The 18,784-nt window shown below is 47.1% G+C and overlaps 1 long non-coding RNA gene across 1 annotated transcript; it reads left to right on the top strand.

The window, feature by feature from the left end:
- Positions 1 to 17,544: 17,544 nt before the first annotated feature.
- LOC146210087 (uncharacterized) lies at positions 17,545 to 18,505 on the top strand. The gene is made up of 2 exons (XR_014703510.1): positions 17,545 to 17,892; positions 18,381 to 18,505. It is a non-coding gene; the product is annotated as an uncharacterized LOC146210087 (long non-coding RNA).
- Positions 18,506 to 18,784: the final 279 nt, after the last annotated feature.

Here is an 18,784-nt window from a genome sequence, read left to right as displayed (position 1 = left end):
TGACAGCTTCAGTGAGCTCTTGCCATGTATTATGAATCCCCATTTTCTCCAGCTTCTCCGTTGATGTGGAGACAGGAAAGCCTAGTGCACGTTTGACGCATTTTCGAATTATGATGTCGATTTTTTCACGTTCTGTCTTTTTGAGATTAAGAAAAGGTGTGCATAATATATGCGACTGATGATGTAGGCCTGTGTCATTTTGAGTAGACTGCGTTCCTTGAGACCGTGTCCTCTAAACGCTGCTCTTCTGAATATGCCCGTAACTTGGGCTGCGTAGTTCTCCAATTTTTTGATGGTGTTCGTGTTCTGCCCTCTTGCTTGGAGGATCATTCCTAAGATTCTAATTTCCTGTACTTGTGTAACCGGGTAGTTTTCAACATTTATCTTTATGTCTGCTTTATGTTTTATATTTGGGGTTGTAGATGACTAGTTCTGACTTTTGCGGTGAGCAGGATAGACCGCGTTCCGCAGCATACTCAACCACCTTATTTGCGGCAGCCTGGAGTTTGTTCTCTACCTCTGCGTCGCTACCTTTATTTATCCAGAGATTTATGTCACCTGCGTATATGGTAAATTTTAAGTCCGGTATTTGCTTTAGTTGTGCTGGTCGCCCCCTCATAGCAATGTTAAATAGAAAGGGAGACAAGACCTGCAGAGCCTTGTGGCGTTCCCTTGCTACCCAAGGTGACTGGTTGCTTTGGCGCTTTGAAAGCTCATGGTGACTTCTTGTTAGTGCGAAAATCTTTGATATAGTTATAGGTTCTGATTCCAACCCCAACGTCTTGGAGACCTTCGAGCACTGCCTTATGCTTGACATTGTCGAAAGCTTTGGTTAGGTCAAGTCCGAGAATAGTATTTGTATCTGAGGATTCATGTGTTATGATATGGTATCTAAGTCTGAACATCACGTCCTGTGTGCTTAGCCCCGGCCTGAAGCCTACCATTGCGTGTGGCCAGAGATTCTCTTGCTCCATGTATTTGGTAAGTCTCGTCCGAATAACGCGTTCTATTAGCTTTCCCATGCACGAGGTCAGTGATATGGGTCTTAGGTTTTCTAGTTCTGGCGGCTTCCCCGGTTTGGGTATGAGGACAATACTGGCATTTTTTTCATGCCTGCGGTAGTTATCCAGTCTCCCATACCTTATTCATGTATTCCACAGTATTCATGCTTTTCGGTGACCAGTTTAGAGGAAAACGTCACCAAGCGATTCGGGAGATCTATAGTGGCGCCGTGCTCGGGAAAAAAGTCGATGCCAAGAATAACAAACGTTGCGACAAAATGTGTAGCCTCAAACAGTAACTGGAGCCGTACACACACCCAGTGGTGCAACCACATGTCCACCTGCCGTACGTATGTCTGGTACGTTTCATGGCGTCATCACTTTTCTCAGTGTCCTTGTAAGCCGCCCGCTAAGGATAGAATAATCGGCTCCCGTATCGACTAAAGCACTGACCTCCTTCGTGTCGACGATAACAGGGGTATCCAGGGAGACCCGGCCCCGACCAGGCCCTGTCGACTTCGGTTCGGAGTGAAGCGAGCGGTGCGGCGGCGGAAGCTGGGCGGCAGTTGGGTGGTAGGCGCCGGACCGGTTCAATCTCGATGGCGGATCGGGGTGAAGCAAGAGGTGCGGCGGCGGAAGTGGGGCGGCAGTTATGTGGCCAGCGTCGGGGCGATTCAGTCGACACGGCGGTGATAAGTGGTCGGCGATGCGGACGACATCGGGCGATCTGGTCTGTGTGGCAAAAACTAGACGGGAATTCGGCGTCATCGGGGCGAATCGAGCGGTGCGGCGGTGGAAGCTTTGCGGCGAATCGATGTGCGGCAGCCTCGCCCCCAAAGGTTGCCGGAGCTAGTTTCCCCGACGAAGGCTCATGGAACCACAGTGTGCAGCAGTATAACGTGGCCCAGAGGGCGAAGAGCGGCGTGGCGAAGGCGAGCGCGACTCACGCCGAGGAGAATGCGGCGGACTACGCTGGCGGTAGACGTACTCGGCGATGACCTGAGGCCGCTGACCAGGTCGGGTACGAGGGCTGTCGGGAGAAAATCCTGTCAGGTCCATCTGGCGATAAGAACACTGCCGGTAGAGGTGACCTGCCTCGCCACAGCGGTAGCATAGAGGGCGGTTATTTGGAGCGCGCCAGATATCCGTCTTTCGGGGTGATCTGCCTTGGGGGGCAGCGGTTCCGCAGCGTGTACAGCGACCTAAGATGGATTGTAAGGCGAAGGAGTAGGAAGAAGGGCTGGGCGGCGTGTGACTTCAGCATAAGTCATCGGCTAGGGGAGGCCCGGGTGCGGCGGTTGCACGACTCACTTATCGGTGGCGTAAGTGCGTTCTGGACCTCCTCACGGATGACACTGGCCAGAGAAGCCGAACCAGGGGCAAATGTCCCGTGAAGTTGCTGCAGCTCCTCGCGAACTACAGGGCGAATGGGGTCACGAAGGGCGCTCAGGTCTGCCCCAGGATTATAGTCGGTGCGATCTGTTGGCGGTGGTACGGAGAGGGAATTCAGTGGCCGAGCGTACTGACTGCATCGCTGCTGTAGCAGTTTCTCCATAATCACAGCTTCGGCCAGAAACGTCGCGACGGGGGTGGGCGGGTTCCGCACGAGGCCGGAAAAAAGCTGATATTTGACGCCGTGCATCAGGTGCCGCACCTTCTCTTCACTCATGAACGGGTCGGCGCGATGGCAAAGGCGCATGACGTCTTCAACGTACTTGCGACCCCTTTCGGATCCTGGAGTCGAGAAGTCAGGGCACTCTCCGTGTTCTTCCGGCGGTCACTGTTGACGTACGTACCGCAGAGCTGGTTTCGGAAGGCCGGCCACGTAGAGAATTCGGCCTCGCGGTTCTAGAACCAGGTCCGAGCAGCGTCTTCAAGATGCAGTAGACGTTTCGCATTTTTGCAGCGTCGTCCCAGCCGCGAAATGTCACGACCCTTACGTAGTGAGCTAGCCAGTTCTCGGCGTCTTCGAACTGCTCACCGTGAAATGGCTTAGGGGTACAAAAAAATACAGGGGATCTGAAGGATGAGACAGGACGAAGGGGTGAAAGGGACGGTCGTGGTATGAGCGGGCGGCGCCGTTGCCATAGCTACGGTGAAAGTTAGGGGCTCTTCGTCAAGAGGGAAGGTCTCGGGGGGCAAGCCTCGGAGCCGCCGGCTTGTACGATGAACAAGAGTGATCACGAAAGGCGGCCACCTCGGGTCGTCCGCAGGAGAAGGGATCATCGATGGCACCTCTATCAGTGTCAGGACTCAAGCCACAGGCTAGCTCCGATAACATTGCCCAGGACCAGCGCGCCTCTCGAGCCAACAACCGCTTCGTCGTCGTCGGCACCTAGCACATCAACCGCGCGGCGCTACGCACGTGGCAGTATATATATATATATATACCTATATGTAGACATAGTTTGCTTTTGACTAATGAGCCATAAGAATTTAAACAGGATGTAGTTTTTGAAGTATTGTGAAGGACTCAGGCCACAACACTGCCGTCCGTTCGAACGTACTAGTTCTCATCAGTCTTCACCCTCTTTTTCTTCTCCGCTCCTGCGCTATTCGTTCTCGTCTTTACTACCGCTTGACACTCGGCTGTGACTGCAGATCTTAAAGAAAACATGCACCGCCCCACAGTATTTTGCAAGTTTTCCCGGATAAATTTTTCCTTTAAACACGACCAATACGTTGCTATTTCTCGTATGCCTCAAAGACACTAGAAAACACTAAGTGCTCACGCCACGTCTCTTAAGGCGGATTCACACGGCGGACCAAATCGCGAATCACACTCACGATTCGCTGTGACGTGGCCCTACGTCAGTGATTTCCGCTGCTTCAAGCAGCAATTCGCGATAAGGCCGCGAGTCTTTTTCACAATTCGGATCCTTCACGGACATCTTTTATTTATTTATTTCTCTCGTGGAACGCTCCTGGTGCCCAAGCATAGACAACGTACCATACATTGCAATAAAATGCTGGAGGAAAGCGAGAAGCGGCTTCAAATGACTGACGGCAGTCGTTCTTATTTTGCAGTCGAACTAGCCTGTTTTTGCCTTCATTCGCAGCACATGGTTTTCACAGAAATTACAGTGGCAGGCACTGAGCGGCACCGAATGCGTGAGTTTTGTGGCTACACAGAGCACTCGCTTGAATGTATTAATCGCTTTCCTCAAGCGGTTTGGCGCGCTTACAGTTACGCTGCATAAGCTTTGGCATTTGGCACGTATGTACCGGAAGCATATGGCCAGCAGTCCGAATGGTCGTCTTTCAAGGGTTGAAAGCAGCATGTTCATGCAGCTCTCAAAGAGTAAGCTCGATCGCTTGCACTGCAGAGAAGTGCCTGCGTAGTGTATACCACTTCGAGCGGAACAGTCACCACAACAATACTTTGGCAAAACTATGCAAAACGGCGCCGCAGCAGTAGCTGCAGGCTGTCGTACCCCGCGCACTCACCCACCGTCAGTGCTGCCAACCTCGAAAACCCCCTCTCCCCCAAAATTTAATCGAACATTTCCTAGATTTCCCTAGATACGGTTAAAAATGTTCTGCTGGCGTGGAAAAAAAGATGCGTAGTTGAATCGCAAGTTCTGTTATTTCCCAGAGACCCTTTTGCCGCACGTTGTAGCAACTTTGGAAGCTGTAAATTTGGAACGATTCATTTTTCAAGAGATCTCTTTATTGTACAATGGGTATAAAGTGATGGTCACCAAATAATAATTGAATATTGCAACAAAACATTACATACAAACAGAAAGGAGAGCTTCTAAATGACGATACCAGATAAAGCGTAGATTGTGTCTTTACCTAATAATTTAAAGGATACATTTACTGGGGTGCTCAGACAACTGTGTGACAGAAGGACACGGTTTGGTTGAGAAAAATGCTGATAGTGAAATGCTGAAGCGGCTGTCGGCGTGGCCTAGGAGCATTAGAAAATCCGCGTGATAAACTCATGAAACTATTATACGCTAGAAAGAGAAATAAATGCGCAATTAAAAACCTAAGGTGCTCGTTGATAATTCTTTCTACATTGCTGCGTATGCATGCTATCGTGGACAGTGACCCGTTTGGCAAATATAGGCCACATCACAGGGTAAATAAAGGTTATGCAATAATCAACTGCGTCCACGAGCACGCCGCTTTTCCTCTGTAGGGCATGCTAATTCGCACCAGATAATACAGGGGCATTATATAAATGTGTTCCTCCTCCCCCCCACCCACCTTTTTTTTCTCACGTATTGAGAAAAACTACGACTGCAGGGAATCGTAGTCTGCTGTCTTTTAGGAGGCGAATACGGACATGACTGCTCGTAGGAACCGGGTCACCTGGACCTGTGAGGCGACAGTGACCCAATGTTTGTATCGCCTTGCTTCGTAGAGCTTGTTTGGGGACGTTAAAGACATTGTACCTGGCGGGTGAAACCGCGTGCTATAGCAGACTGCAACGCACCAATCTATGTGTGACTACTGTGACCAATGAATGCCGCGAATAGAAAGAACGGAGGAGGAATGCGACCCACGCGCGACCTTTGCAGCCATGTATGAATGCAGCGTCTGTGCGGCGCGGCTGGGCCGGGCGCGCATATCCAGGCAAAGCCACCTATCCAGGACGGTCTGCCCTTTCCGCCGATGAGGGGTGCGCGCATCGCGGCCCGAGTAAGGCTTCTCTATTTTTATTTTTATTTTTTTTAGTAGAGACTGCGACCTGCCAGTAAACCTGCCAGCGGGGAAGGAAGAGAGCCCGACACGGCTCGCGTACCGGCCGTAGTGACGCCAATACATCGCATCAAGCGTGGCGAAGAACCGGCGAGCAACGAGCCCTGCTGCACAACAAGAAATAAAAATGACCCATCGAGAAAACGAAATTTCCATAGATTATATCAAAAATCCCTTTTCCCCAAAAGAATGTTGAATTTCTCCAGATCTAGGGGAAAATCCCTAGGGTTGGCAGCGCTGCCCACCGTCTACTCATGCCGTCCACGCCAACGTTTATAGATACTTTTTTAGTTCCATAACTCCCCCTCTGAAAGCGGGCGCTGCTTGTACCGGGGCGCTGAGAGGGCGCTGCAGTCGAGGGTTGCGCTGCCTCAGACGCGCGCCCCAACTCCTTTCCTGTAGTTACTCGTTGGCCTGTGCGCGTGGTTGTCGTTGCTTTTTTTTTGTCCGTTTTTCCCTGTGCACTCGGCGAACACTTGGACCGCATCAACAACAGTGCACTGAAAACAACGAACGGCTGCTTGCCGTGAAGCAGCTTTCAAGTGCGGCAATGCCGACTTGTTTCGTGCCCGGCTGTAACAGCGGGTACAAGAACAACCGGAGAAACTTCACTTTTTTGCGCCGCCATCTGATCCGCAGCTACTCGGAAGGTGGGTGCGAGCTATTCCGCGCGCAGACAAAGGGCTCAGCAAGACCTGCAAGGTGTGTGACGTGCATTTTGTGCCAGATAGCATTGTTAAGACCTACAAGCCTGTCATTGACGGCCAGATTGTTGAGATGGACCGCGGGTGTTGGGCGTTGAAACCGGACGCAGTTCCGTGTCGATTCCCGAACGTTCCTAGCTATTTATCAAAAGATCGCAAGAGGCGGTGGTCACCAAAAAAAAGATCCAGCGTACCAAACAATGCGGCGCCTGCTATTGCCCTATTTGAGGAGTCCCACCTAGAGGTCCCAGCGGAGACATTGCCTGAGGGCGTGCAAAGCATTTCTTTCGCACAGTTTCTGGAAGAAAGCGCGTCAGTACAGCTCCAGAGAAACTGGAGAATGGCGGCCCTTGAGGAGGAGGCGGGCAAGTACAAAGAAGTTGTATTTTACGACGCAGGAATGAAGGGAGGTGTTTACACCATCCTGAAAAGTGTCGTGTTCCGTGAGGACCTGACTTACGCTGTCCAAGCAAATGGAAGACTGCTGCACAAGTGGAATGCTGACATTCAGGTTTTTTCTCTGAAAGATGTCGAGGCAATTTTGCAGATTGTGCACACAAAGCAATTTTGCCGTGGTTGCCCAGACATCGATGTCGCCAACCGCAGCAGTGTGACCCAAAATGCTAGAAGCACGCTCCATCACAAAGACTGTGCTCTTTTGACTAGTGCAGACAAAGAAACATGTGCTATGTGCATCAACTTGTCAAAGTGCTTGAAGAGAAATAGGTCTACACGTGCTTCCAATGACCATGAATACAGTGTTCCGTCACCAGAAAAGACAGCCTTGTACTACTTGGCAGGCTATGTGGCTTTTAAACTGAAAAAGAAAACAGAATGTGAAGCCTGCAGAGCAGATGCACTTGGCAGGCAGGATTCCCTGCCTCGTGAGGCTATGCTCATTATTGAACGTGAGTACGTCCGTGGCAGCCTGGCGTACCCTTCTGAAAAAATGTTTGCCTGTGTAAGCACGGTAGAACGCACTATAAAACAGGCTAGCAAGGGCGAGGTGATCGGCGACCTGTTTTGGACCGTGCTGGATTCCCTGGCGAAAAAAGGTGCAAACCGTGTTGGTTGCCCAGAGCATGCTGAGGGGTTCACAGCTGAACTGATTCATTTCTACTTGGTGACCCGCATGCACTTCTTTGCGCGCGCAAAGTGCTTGCAAAATGGTAGTGACATTAGAGCTCAAAGGGAGCGAAAGAAGGCCAAGCTTGTGTGAAAAATTAGTTGGCAGCAAAATTTGTCAATGGTGTTCGATGTGCTTGTAAATAAAATTTCTCTATTTTGAATCCAAGAGCCTTGAGTCACTCTCTCGTACATTAATATTCAAATTAGTAAGAGTAAACATTGATTTTAATATATTTTATTGAATACTAAGTAGTGCTCCACATAGATTATGACAAATGCCTTTGAAAATTATTGTGCACAGTGTTATGGTGAGCAATCGGCTAGACCACACTTTGCAACTTTTTATATTCACCACCAACATCGTCAGGTTTAATGCCTCAAGGCCACTCGGGATATGAGGGGCACCGTTATGGAGGGCTCCGGATAATTTTCGACCACATGGGATCCTTGAACGCGTACCTATATTGCAGAGTGCACGGGCCTCTTGAGAGCATTTCGCCTACACCGGAATCGAACTCGCGGCTTTCGGGACAGTAGCCTCGCCCACTGATACACAGCGGCGGGGTTTCATTTTCACTAATATTGCTGCAATAAAACCAAGCAATTTTGCGCGAAACGCGCGACACTGCAACCTGTCGCGGAAAACTATTTTGGCGGATATTTCGAATCCATTGAAGTAGCAAGGTTCAATATCTCATGCGAAGCAGACTAGAAACATGCACTTCGTCATTGCACAAAACGGACCCTTCTGGCACTGCTCAGAATAGCGCCCCTAAGACATAGAATGTACTAATTACACATACGTTATCAAATACATCCGGGCAAGAGCTGAAAAACAAAACACAGCAGTTGCGCTGCGATGATTCGAAAGCGAATGTCCGTTCAAAACGCTGCGCGCTAGCAGACGACACTCAAGCTCCTAGCTCAATCCGCGACTGCAGCGCTGCGGTGGCGGGGACGGCGACAGGCCGCCTGCTCCCTACGGGCGCTGCGAGGAGTTATGGAACTAAAAAAGTATCTATAAACGTTGGTCCACGCATCGTCCATAGTAGGCTACCCTCAATAACAGTGCGCCAGAACAAGGCTCACCTCTCGCGCAGTGCTCTGGGAGAAAGAGTAAGTCCGCTCTGTCGTCTGCTGTTCTCTCCCACCGTGTGAATGCTCGCCGCGGACGGGCGGACCCCGGATCAGAGGTCACGTGACCGATCGCTTCGCTATTCGGTCCGTCGTATGAATCCACCTTTAGGCGTGTGGTCATGATGTAGGGCGGCCCTTCGAGAGAGAGTAGGACTCTTTAGTATAGACGAAAATGGGAACCAGCACAATCCAGATGAAATGCCCGTGTGCCATCCTGATTACCAACAATGCTCTGTTATCGCGAAAAACCTCTGTCAACTGACTCGAGAGATCATAGAAGCCGAGATCATAGATCGGCTGTGTGGGTTTTGCGTGGCCAAGCTTTCTACCACTCTTAAGCCGCATTCACACTAGACCAAATTTTCGGCGAGCGAAGCGGATTCGCTTCGCCAGAAAAGAGTGGCATGTTCTCATCTACCCCTCCCGCGGCTGCTTCTCGCTGTTTCCCGAAAGCAGCGAGATCTTACGGCAGTTTCTTTTCCGGTATCAGGAGTTGGCGAATGAAGCGAGAGCGCGCGGGAGCCCCGGATACAGTTCGCGCGCTTTTCTGTCGTCTCTTGCGTGGCTGCACACAGTCTTGCTGATTTGATTTGATTTGTGGGGTTTAACGTCCCAAAGCAACTCGGGCTATGAGAGACGCCGTAGTGGAGGACTCCGGAAATTTCGACCACCTGGGGTTCTTTAACGTGCCCTGACATCGCACAGCACACGGGCGCCTTGTTTTTCGCCTCCATCGAAAAGCGACCACCGAGGCCGGGATGCGTATATCTGATCCCAAAAAACGGATGCGGCGCGAGGGGGAAAATGAAGATGGAGAGGGAGAAGAGGCCGTCGGCTGGCTGTTACGAACTGCGGCTGGCACCCCCATTCCACGCTAGCGACCCGTGGGCCTCGGCGCCCGTGTTGTTGTGGCAGCGTGCGATGCGCGTTGTTGCGTGGATGTGTGTGCGCGCTCTTGTGCTATACTTGTGCCGCGAGTCTTCTCCAACGACCGCATGAGGCTAGTAGTCTTGTCTTGCCCCGGATGAACTAAATGCGATTTGTGCATTGATTCAATCGCTGGCGCACGGCCGCTCCACGAAGCCCTTCGTGGCTCAGACGCAGGTTTGTTACATACCGCTTACATGCAAATCGCCCCGAAATGCGATCTATTTTATGAGGGAACGCGAGCCTTGTATTTCCGCAAGATCCCTTGTGCTGACTGCTAGAGTTTGTTCTAGTAACGTTGCTGCTAGCCGTTGGATGTGCGTGCGTGATGTGCCGCGAGAACACCCCAAAGACTGCATGAGGCTAGTGCTCTAGAGGCTAGTCTTGCCACGAATCAATTAAATGCGGTTTATTTGTGCATGTATTCAATCGCTGGCGCACGACCGCGTCATGAAACCCGCTCAGACGCAGGTTTGTGTTACATATCGTTAACATATGCAAATCGGCTCCGAAATGCTACCGCACGCCTTGTATTAGTGAGAACCCCACCTAAACCGTCCAGTGAAGCAAAGGCCTGCATCAAAAAAAAAAAAAAAGGTGACCGTCCGTAGCTGTGCTTTAACCCCAAAAGCTGATAATTACTTTTCTGAGTGCCTCTACTGCGTGCAAACACCTTCCGCCGTGCGTGTAGTGAAAATGATTTGTGTATTTTGCAAGTGGCTTTAAACAGCTCGTGCAGCTGTTGCTTAGGTATTGCAGCAATGTGGCACTGTTCAAAGCTATCTTGTTTGCTTCTTAGTTTCGCAGGGTAGTAGATAAGAGTGAAAGGGTGCTCACAATGTCATAAATGACAATATAGCATCAACAAAACCTGCAGATGTCGCCCTTCATCTACAATTTTCCTTCTAGAGATTTACTTTCAGATTAAAACAAGCATTCATTGAATATCCATGCCCAGGTGGAAATTGCCATCACCAGCTGCTGCCTCAGAATACACTTTCTTTCCTTCAACATCAGGGTTAAAGGTCAGGGCAATCGCGAGTTTAGTTTCTTTTTCGTTTATTTGGTCAGTAAAGAAAGTTTTGTTCCTCCTTTGGTGTGGTATATGGTGTTTAACTTCCATAAGTGATATAGAAAAACTGCCTATAAGAGACGTCATAGCGGACAGCTCTGCATTAATGCCATTGATTTGAGGTTCTTCGTGTGCACTGACATTGCAAGTGTGTCTTGCATTTCACCTTCATTGATATGTAACGACCATTATGGCTGGAACTGAACCCAGGTCCTCGGCCTAGCATGTCTTAATATGAGTACCATTTTCTTTTGCAAATGCAATCCTTAGAAATGTAGTTTGTTGATTGCAGACAGCAGCAGAAACAAAGCCTAGCACAAACACAGACTAGAAATCACTTTTTTCACTGGTACACACTATGTTACTTTATCTGTGCCAATGTGATGTGGGCATTAACAAAATCAGCCTTGCATGTTACACACATTTGCAAAAATGTTTTTTTTTTCTTGCGTACAAAGTGGTAAAAGTTTAATAATAATTTATTGGTACAATATATTAATCCATTTATTTCTGCTACCAGCCCGAAGTACAATGTCTGGTGAAGGTATGTGTCCAATAATGCTCAGTTAAGCGAGGCAAAATGCATGAAACAAAGTCTATTACTGTTTTCACATAGAGGAGAAGTAATTCATTTGTAGCCAGTGTGCACGAAGCAAGAAAAGTATTACTTTGGCATGTTTTAACCTTGACAGTGTATTTCCTTGCAGCATACTTGCGCTCTTGCTGCCCATGCAGTCATGAGGGAGCTGCACTAGTTGCTACTGTTATCATATGGGCAAACTGTCCCGATGAACTAAAATGCTGGCAGAGGTATGTCGCTGTAGGTCGCTGTATGTGAGCAATTCTTCCATTTCAAGTTCCTCGGCATTAGGTCTCACCGCTCGGCCGACAAAACCTCGAGCGTGTTGATGAGCAGCCTCATTGCCTCGGTACCCTGAGTGGGCAGGTGTCCATACGAGTTCTATCTCTCTCTCGAGTCTGATATCCGCGAGGTTGTTTCTGGCAGTATTTAATTATGCTACGCAAGGAGTTACGTATGGCAGTTTTTGAATCAGTGACAATTATGTCCGCATCTGCTGTAGCTGTGGCTAAAGCGATTGCGGCTTCTTCCTCCTGGTCCGAGTAGCGGACTTTGACCGAAGCGGCTGATACGCATTTACTTACTGTACTGCTTAATTACAAAGATAGCAACGGCACCGTCAGCCATATAGTAATCCAAGGCGTCGGTATACACCACCCCATCGTGATTTCGGCATTTTCTGTTTAGGGCCCTAGCTCTAGCTTTCCTCCTGCCTTGATGGAAAGAGGGATGCATGTTTATGGGCAAAGGTTTGGAAATAATTTTGTCGCCTGCTCCTCTTGGTAGTGGTCCTGGTGGTTGGCTAGTGGTTCGGCATTAATTCCCATGCGGTTGAGAATTTGCCTGCCTGCTTTAGAGTTTGTTAGTCTTTGTAGCTGTAATCAGCTCCTATACATTGTTGTGTATCCCAAGTGAGAGACGTTTTTCGGTTGAAGTGTTTCTGGGTAGACCTAGCCCAGCCTTGTAGGTGCTTCTAATGAATGTCTAATTTCTCCTTGTCAGATTGAATGAGGCGGATATAAGGGACAGAGTATGTGAATCGACTTAGTACAAAGGCATGGATAAGACGACAAATGTCAGCCTTTTTCTTGCCGTTACTCTGCGTATCAGTCTAGTGATTTATCGCACAGTCATTTCCAGCCTGTTGATAGTAACATTGCTCTTCCTATTGCTCTGGATGTAGAGCCCGAGCACTCTAATAGTATCGACTGTGGGTATGGGTAGTCCGTGCAGGCAGACTTTTATCTCTACTTTGTCTTGCGTTTTCCTTCTCACTTCAGACTTATGTTGTGAGCATTTCAGCCCAATCTGGTTAGTGTATGACTGGACTACATTCGCTGCTTCTTGAAGCGTTTCCTCTATGTGAGCGTCCGAACCTTTTGCTACCCACAAGGTGACATCGTCAGCATATAGGGAGTATTGAAGATCTTGGATTTCTTCAAGTTTGGGAGGCAGACCTATCATTGCTAGGTTGAACAAGAAGGGAGAGAGGACTGATCCTTGCGGGGTTCCTCTGTCTCCTATTGCTATTTTGTCCGATGCAAGTCCTGCGATACTTAGCTCTGCCCGCAGTCCTTCCCGAGAGAAAGCAAGGAATGTAATTAAAGGTTTTGTTCCCTGCGTTTATGTTGGCGAGGGTTTGGAGAATGGCTTCATGAGAGACATTGTCGAAGGCTTTTTCTAGATCCAAGGCAAAAATCGCTTTGGTTCCGGTTTTGTTAGGGGGATCTATCACTTCTGCATGCAACTGAAGCATTACGTCCTGAGTAGAGAGTTGAGTTTTGAAGCCAATCATTGAGCTGGGCAGAAGGTCATTCTCTTCTGCATAGTTCTAAAGCCTATTTAGAATAACATGTTCCATAAGTTTACCTACCTAAGCACGACGTAAGATAGATGGGCCTTAAGTTCTCTATGCTTAGTTTCTTTTTGTGTTTAGGAATAAAGACAACCTTCACGTGTTTCCACATCTGCGAAAGTTCACCTTTGTTCCAATATTCATTCATTAAGTCGTTAATTGCTGAGAGGTAGTATGTAAATGGCCAATTGCGGCCCAAATTTCCGCTTCCGCGATCTCTCTGTCGACGTCTTCATTAGGAACCCCTTTGTACTCATAGGTAGCATTGGGGTTGCTACCGGTATTGAGATATCTGCTTCGGAGTTCGCTTAGCAGATCTGCATCTGTACCTGGGTATTCGTGTATGATTTGATTCATAACAGCATAATAATAACATATTAGCAGCGAAATGGCTGAACACAATCACTATAATATTTGGCTTCTGCTGTGCCTTGGTTGTATAGTCCTTCCCCCTAGCAATAGCAACACATTTTCACCACTAGTGCAGTCGTCGGCACGTCTACAATGCTGGAGAGGTGTGCTGCGGAGCGAACAAAGTGAAATTTTGTCTGGGCTGCTCTATTAGTGATAAAGTGTAGTTGTCAGTGCAAGTAGTATGCCTATGCACCTTCAGTAAAGCGCCATCATTGTTCCTAGAATTGGGCCCCTGCTCAAAAATTTCATTTTCTTTGTGCGACAGGTTGGTGTTCGAGCACTCCGGGCAGACTTGCTGACGTCTGTACATCAGTCTGTACATCAAAAGTTGCTGGTTTACCTCGTGCCCCCCACAGTACCAACCTTGTGCCATTGAACTTTTAGCTGCTTCCTAGAATAAATTAAATCATCAACTGCTGTTCACTGATAGTTTAGTCAACAGATGCACCAGCGTGCTGCCACCAGTGAAGACTCAATCAAAATGTGTGAAGTAGGACTGAGCTCATTTCTAAGCGTTATTTTAAATGTAAATTCTTTCAGTTCCATCATGTAATGAGTTACAGGACAAAAAGCAAAACGTTTTTTAATGCACACTGTATTAGGAACAAAAGTGTTCCTGTGACACAAACAGCCAGTGGTTAATAAAGCCATTCGGAGCTGGCTAGCTGTGTCATCGTGCGGAAGAGCTAGACTTTTTTCTATGGCTACAGTGGAGAATATGATGGGCTTTCGAGTTTTTCCTCCTCAGCTAATTATATCTCTCATTTTTTTTTGTTTACACCTTAGGGAATTTACGTCCTACGAGAACTGCAGATTGCAAACTTTTTATGGCTGCAACGTGCAACAACAATGGCTTTGCAAAATGAGTACATTTCTCACACCTTACAAAAGTTTAAACACCTAATCTTTTCGGCACAATGAAAAACATACTTCTAAGGTAATCATTCCACGAAATTTTTGTTAGAAATGCTGTAGAAAAGTTTTTACCAAGAATATTTTCATCAGTAGATGTTACTGATGTCTTTTGTTTGTATGAAGAAGCTGGAAACCATGATAAATGAGCAAAATGTCAGTCACAGGCGGGCAAAAAGGATGTATTGAAAGCTAATATAAAAAGAAAGCTCCTCTGCCAGACATTCATTTTTTTTTACAGAAGAGAATAATATATATATGAGTTCCCGCACCCAGCTGTTATGGCTCTTTGACAAACGCCTAAGTCTATGCAAACATTAAATGACCGTGGTCGCCATTGCAGCCAAGAAATGCAAAACATTGTGGTTTCACCGAGTGACAGAAGCTAGACGCACTTCACTGGCGAAGTGAAGGGAGCATTTATAATCAGCAGAGTGATGGCCAGAGAGTGCATAAACTAAAATAGAACATGAACACTCGTGAAAGAAAAAGAAAAAATCATATGCACTCCAATACTTCACCGAGATGTGGCCATATGGTGGGATGCACCGGTAACGGCAAGGTTTCACAGCAATGTAACACTCTAGCTCATTTGATAAGATTTTCAGTGATAAATAAATCCTTTTGCTTCCTGTACTGCTGTCCTCAATTGCAAGGCAAGAGCTTGCCATTTCCATCATAATTTATGACACATTTTGGTCTGTTAGTCTCTTGAATGTGAATGTGAAGAAACCACCTACACATATTTCCGCCACTTTGTGATTCTGCCAAAAACAAATTCCGATAAATGAAGATTACAATCAGTTCGCAACTCCGTTTAAGATAGTTAGTGTATAGTGAGAACTCGGTATTTTTCTGTATTTCTACCCAAGCATGCTTCGTGAATGTGCGGACAAACCCAATCATTATCCGAAAATTATCTGCATCAACTTAGCTGCGTTTTCAACTGTTGAGGACAGTATAAAAAAAATTCGGAGTGAGAAAAGCATAACAGAGAGATTGCTGGCAACACTCCCGGGCTTTCCACATTAGGTGTACTGTAGATGCAAGATGTGTAGTGCTGAATGACTCTATAATTCGTCTCTTGTGCTTGATTGTACAAGTGCAAAACTAAAGGAAGTGCGAGTTGCTTTAAAGTCACTCATAAGGCAAAGCCACTTGCCTATGTCGCAAGGAACCCATCACAGAAAGAGCACAATACAGGAGCCTCGAGGCACAACATACACTCATGCACCCCTGAAGAAGGAGCCGAGCCGGCTCCGAAACGTCGGGTTTTATAAAATAAGTGTTGGTTGGAGAAATTTCAAGTCTTATTTAACATACACTGACACGTGACCAAGAGAAGATGGTTTGTACTTATCGTGTTAATACAGTTCTTTACAGCTTTTGCTTAACAAAACTTTTCAGAGTTGTATATAATTCCTCATTAAAAACTACCTAGCCCTAGTTCTAAGGAAAGTTCACACTTTTACAGCCATCTTCTACAAAATATAACTTGCCAGTACAATAATCTCAAAGCAGTGCACAAAAGAGCTTTTGATAACTGCATCTCCCGAATGCAATTTCAGCGATTTCAGATAAAGTTGCAAATTCTCTGCAGTATACCTTTAGCAGTGGCTCTGGCTAGAACCCTTTGGTGCTCCTAGAGGAGGACTAAAGGGTTTCCCTTACAAAAATGAGTTTTGAAACTCTATTGTTGGACTATTGACCGCCTTTTGAATTTATTGAATTTCGATAGACATTCAACCCCAGCTGAGTGCAATCTTTACAGGGCCCACAGAATTTTCATTGTGTTCTACCCAATAGACTTTTTGTGCTATTTTTTCTATGTGCTTTTTGTTGTCAGTTTTCAACGTTCACGAACAATTAGCGTGTACTGTTCAAGCTGACCCATGTTTTTAAGTAGTTTTAGGCACAAATGATAAGAACATGATGTGACAATTTCGTTATGAATTTTTGGTCTCACTTGTAATCAACTATTGGCCACATTCTGCAAAGGGAAATATAAGAGCAGCATGCAGTTGCGTGCTCGTTCATGTTATATAAAAGTACATATTAACGGTGCACACTTAGCTCAAGCTTCGCAACACAGTGAAAATATGCCCTAAAAACTTCATGATGGCAAAGCCTCCACTAATAATGCAAATACATCGTTGAATGTCAGTCAGAATCTGTAATGAATCAGCTTCTGTATGTCGCAGAAGGTAACTTTATTGGTAGGACATATTTTATATTTATCATAAAACAAGTTCAGTGAGTCATCATACTAACAAACAGGATCCTAGATTGAACCTACCATGTAGGGCAGGACAAAGCTTTTTTAAACCAGTTGCAAAGTTCACTATATATATGCTTCAGGGTCTGACATTCTGCCCAAGCCTAGGTATTTTTGCCCGTAGCTTTTGCCGCAAAATGAGGTGCAGTCTGTATTGGAATCCTGTATGTCTTTGGAGAATTTAACTGTTATTTTTTTCTTTTCCTTCCTTTCTTAAAGTGGACACCATGCTAAAATGAAGTCACTTTAAACATTGAGGGGTTCTAATAATGACGGATTGATCCCACGCATACTATAGAGTTAACACGCATAGCAAAAACATTCGCGTATGAAATAAAAAGAAAAAAAAATAGGATTACACGCGTCTTCTATCCGCGACTCGTCTTTTCAAAGAAGCATTCGGCCACTGCCTTGCTACTGTCCACACCCATCTTTCCCCTGTGCCGCGAACGGCGCCAGCATGTCCGGAGGGTCGAGAGTTACTTCCTGTCGGCTGGGGGGAAAAAGGGGGAGGGGGGGAGGGGTTGCTCCCTCTGGGTCTCTGCTCTCTGCCTTCTCCGTGGTTTGTCTTCACGGAGATGACCTTGGCTGCAGCATAGCTCGCGCAGCGGGGGCGGCGGCTCCCCCTTTTCACCGAAGCTGTTCTTCCGCGCCCTGTTTTCTTTGCACGCGGACGCGGGTACGCTGAGTGCGGCGATGTGCCAGTTCAGTTGGCGTTTTCCCGCCACCGTGGTCGCATCTTGCACTGTGAGCGAAGCACCGTATGTAGGTTTTTCGCTGGTGATTATCACGAAGATCGTTTTGTTCAAATTTGAGCGCGAACGTACGCATTTAAGTCTTCGGAGGAATCCGCTCTTGGGTGGCAGCTTCTGCGCAAGGAGGACGTGTTTAAGAAGTTCAACAGTCGCAGGCGTTTTGGATTCTGGGCGAAAAGCCGGCACGGGCGGAGGGAGCGTCTGCACTTTGGTGAGAGTTTTACTTTTTCCTATTCGTGTTTGTGCCAGTCTTGTACAGTGTGTGCTACAAGGGGAAGCGAGCATGTAAATATTTCTAGCAGGCAAGCCAGCCTCGTCGGAAAAAAAGGAGGGAGAGAGAGAGAACCAGGCTTGTCTCTAACGCGGACGCTGGGGCCGATGGAACGCCAGTTGGGATGGCGACATTTTCTTTCTTTTACAAGGTGACCGTTTTTGACGGATTGTTCGGCACAGTGCTGTACTCTTTCGATACGCTACTCGCGCTGAGACGGACACATTATCGAGATCATAATATGCCTCTGTCACACATTGTGGATTATTGAATCTGTGCAGCTCCACCATTTTTGCAGTGTTTGTTTTTGTTTCCACTCATTTTGGTGCCTATAGTTGGTAATTCTGCTTCAAGTTTTCTGGGTAGTAATGCTTGTGACTTGCACTTTGCTATTTATATTCACAATAGGATCTTTGACGGCAGCATATATTGTTTATCAGGGAGAAATGAACGATGTGGCAGTGCTGCCGAGCTGTGGAAGCGGCGGTCGATGCCGTCTAAGCAGTGAAAGACAGTGACAACTCATTTTAGACAAGAAATTTCTTGAGCTATGACGTGGAGCAGCGCACAAATGCCTTTCCTCTATTTTTAAGTTAGTATATACCGCAACTTAATTATGATTTATATTGTTTATTTCAGCATCACATGCGAGGAGTTCCCGGACGTATCAGCGTTTTACGCAAAGAATAGCCTGGCGTCATACCTTGCATATGAATTGAAATAAAGCAAATAAACAGCCCAGCTCATGTTATGGGTTCACCAAAGATGCATATTTTTTCTTTCTCATTAACGCGCATTTTTTATTCTGTGTTCCCTTTCCGCTGCGGATTAACAGAAAATGCTGCGTGATCAACGGTTAGCCGGGAGCAGGCACGAGGTGGTTTACATTAATGCAAAAGTAGAACAGCACATATCCTTGCTGCGGTCAGTCAACACATTCTATGTTCTGCTCGATCAATCAACAATTTAGTCAGTTTAGTGTAGGTTAATGAGTGAGTAAGTATAATGGGGCTTAAAAGATCAAGATCTGTTTTGTTCTTTTA

Source organism: Amblyomma maculatum, chromosome 1, assembly GCF_055883805.1.
Source record: "Amblyomma maculatum isolate TAMU_Amacu chromosome 1, ASM5588380v1, whole genome shotgun sequence".
In the NCBI taxonomy this organism is placed as follows: Eukaryota; Metazoa; Arthropoda; class Arachnida; order Ixodida; family Ixodidae; genus Amblyomma; species Amblyomma maculatum.
The sequence above is the reverse complement of the archived record's forward strand: the minus strand, read 5'-3'. Positions and strand labels throughout refer to the sequence as shown.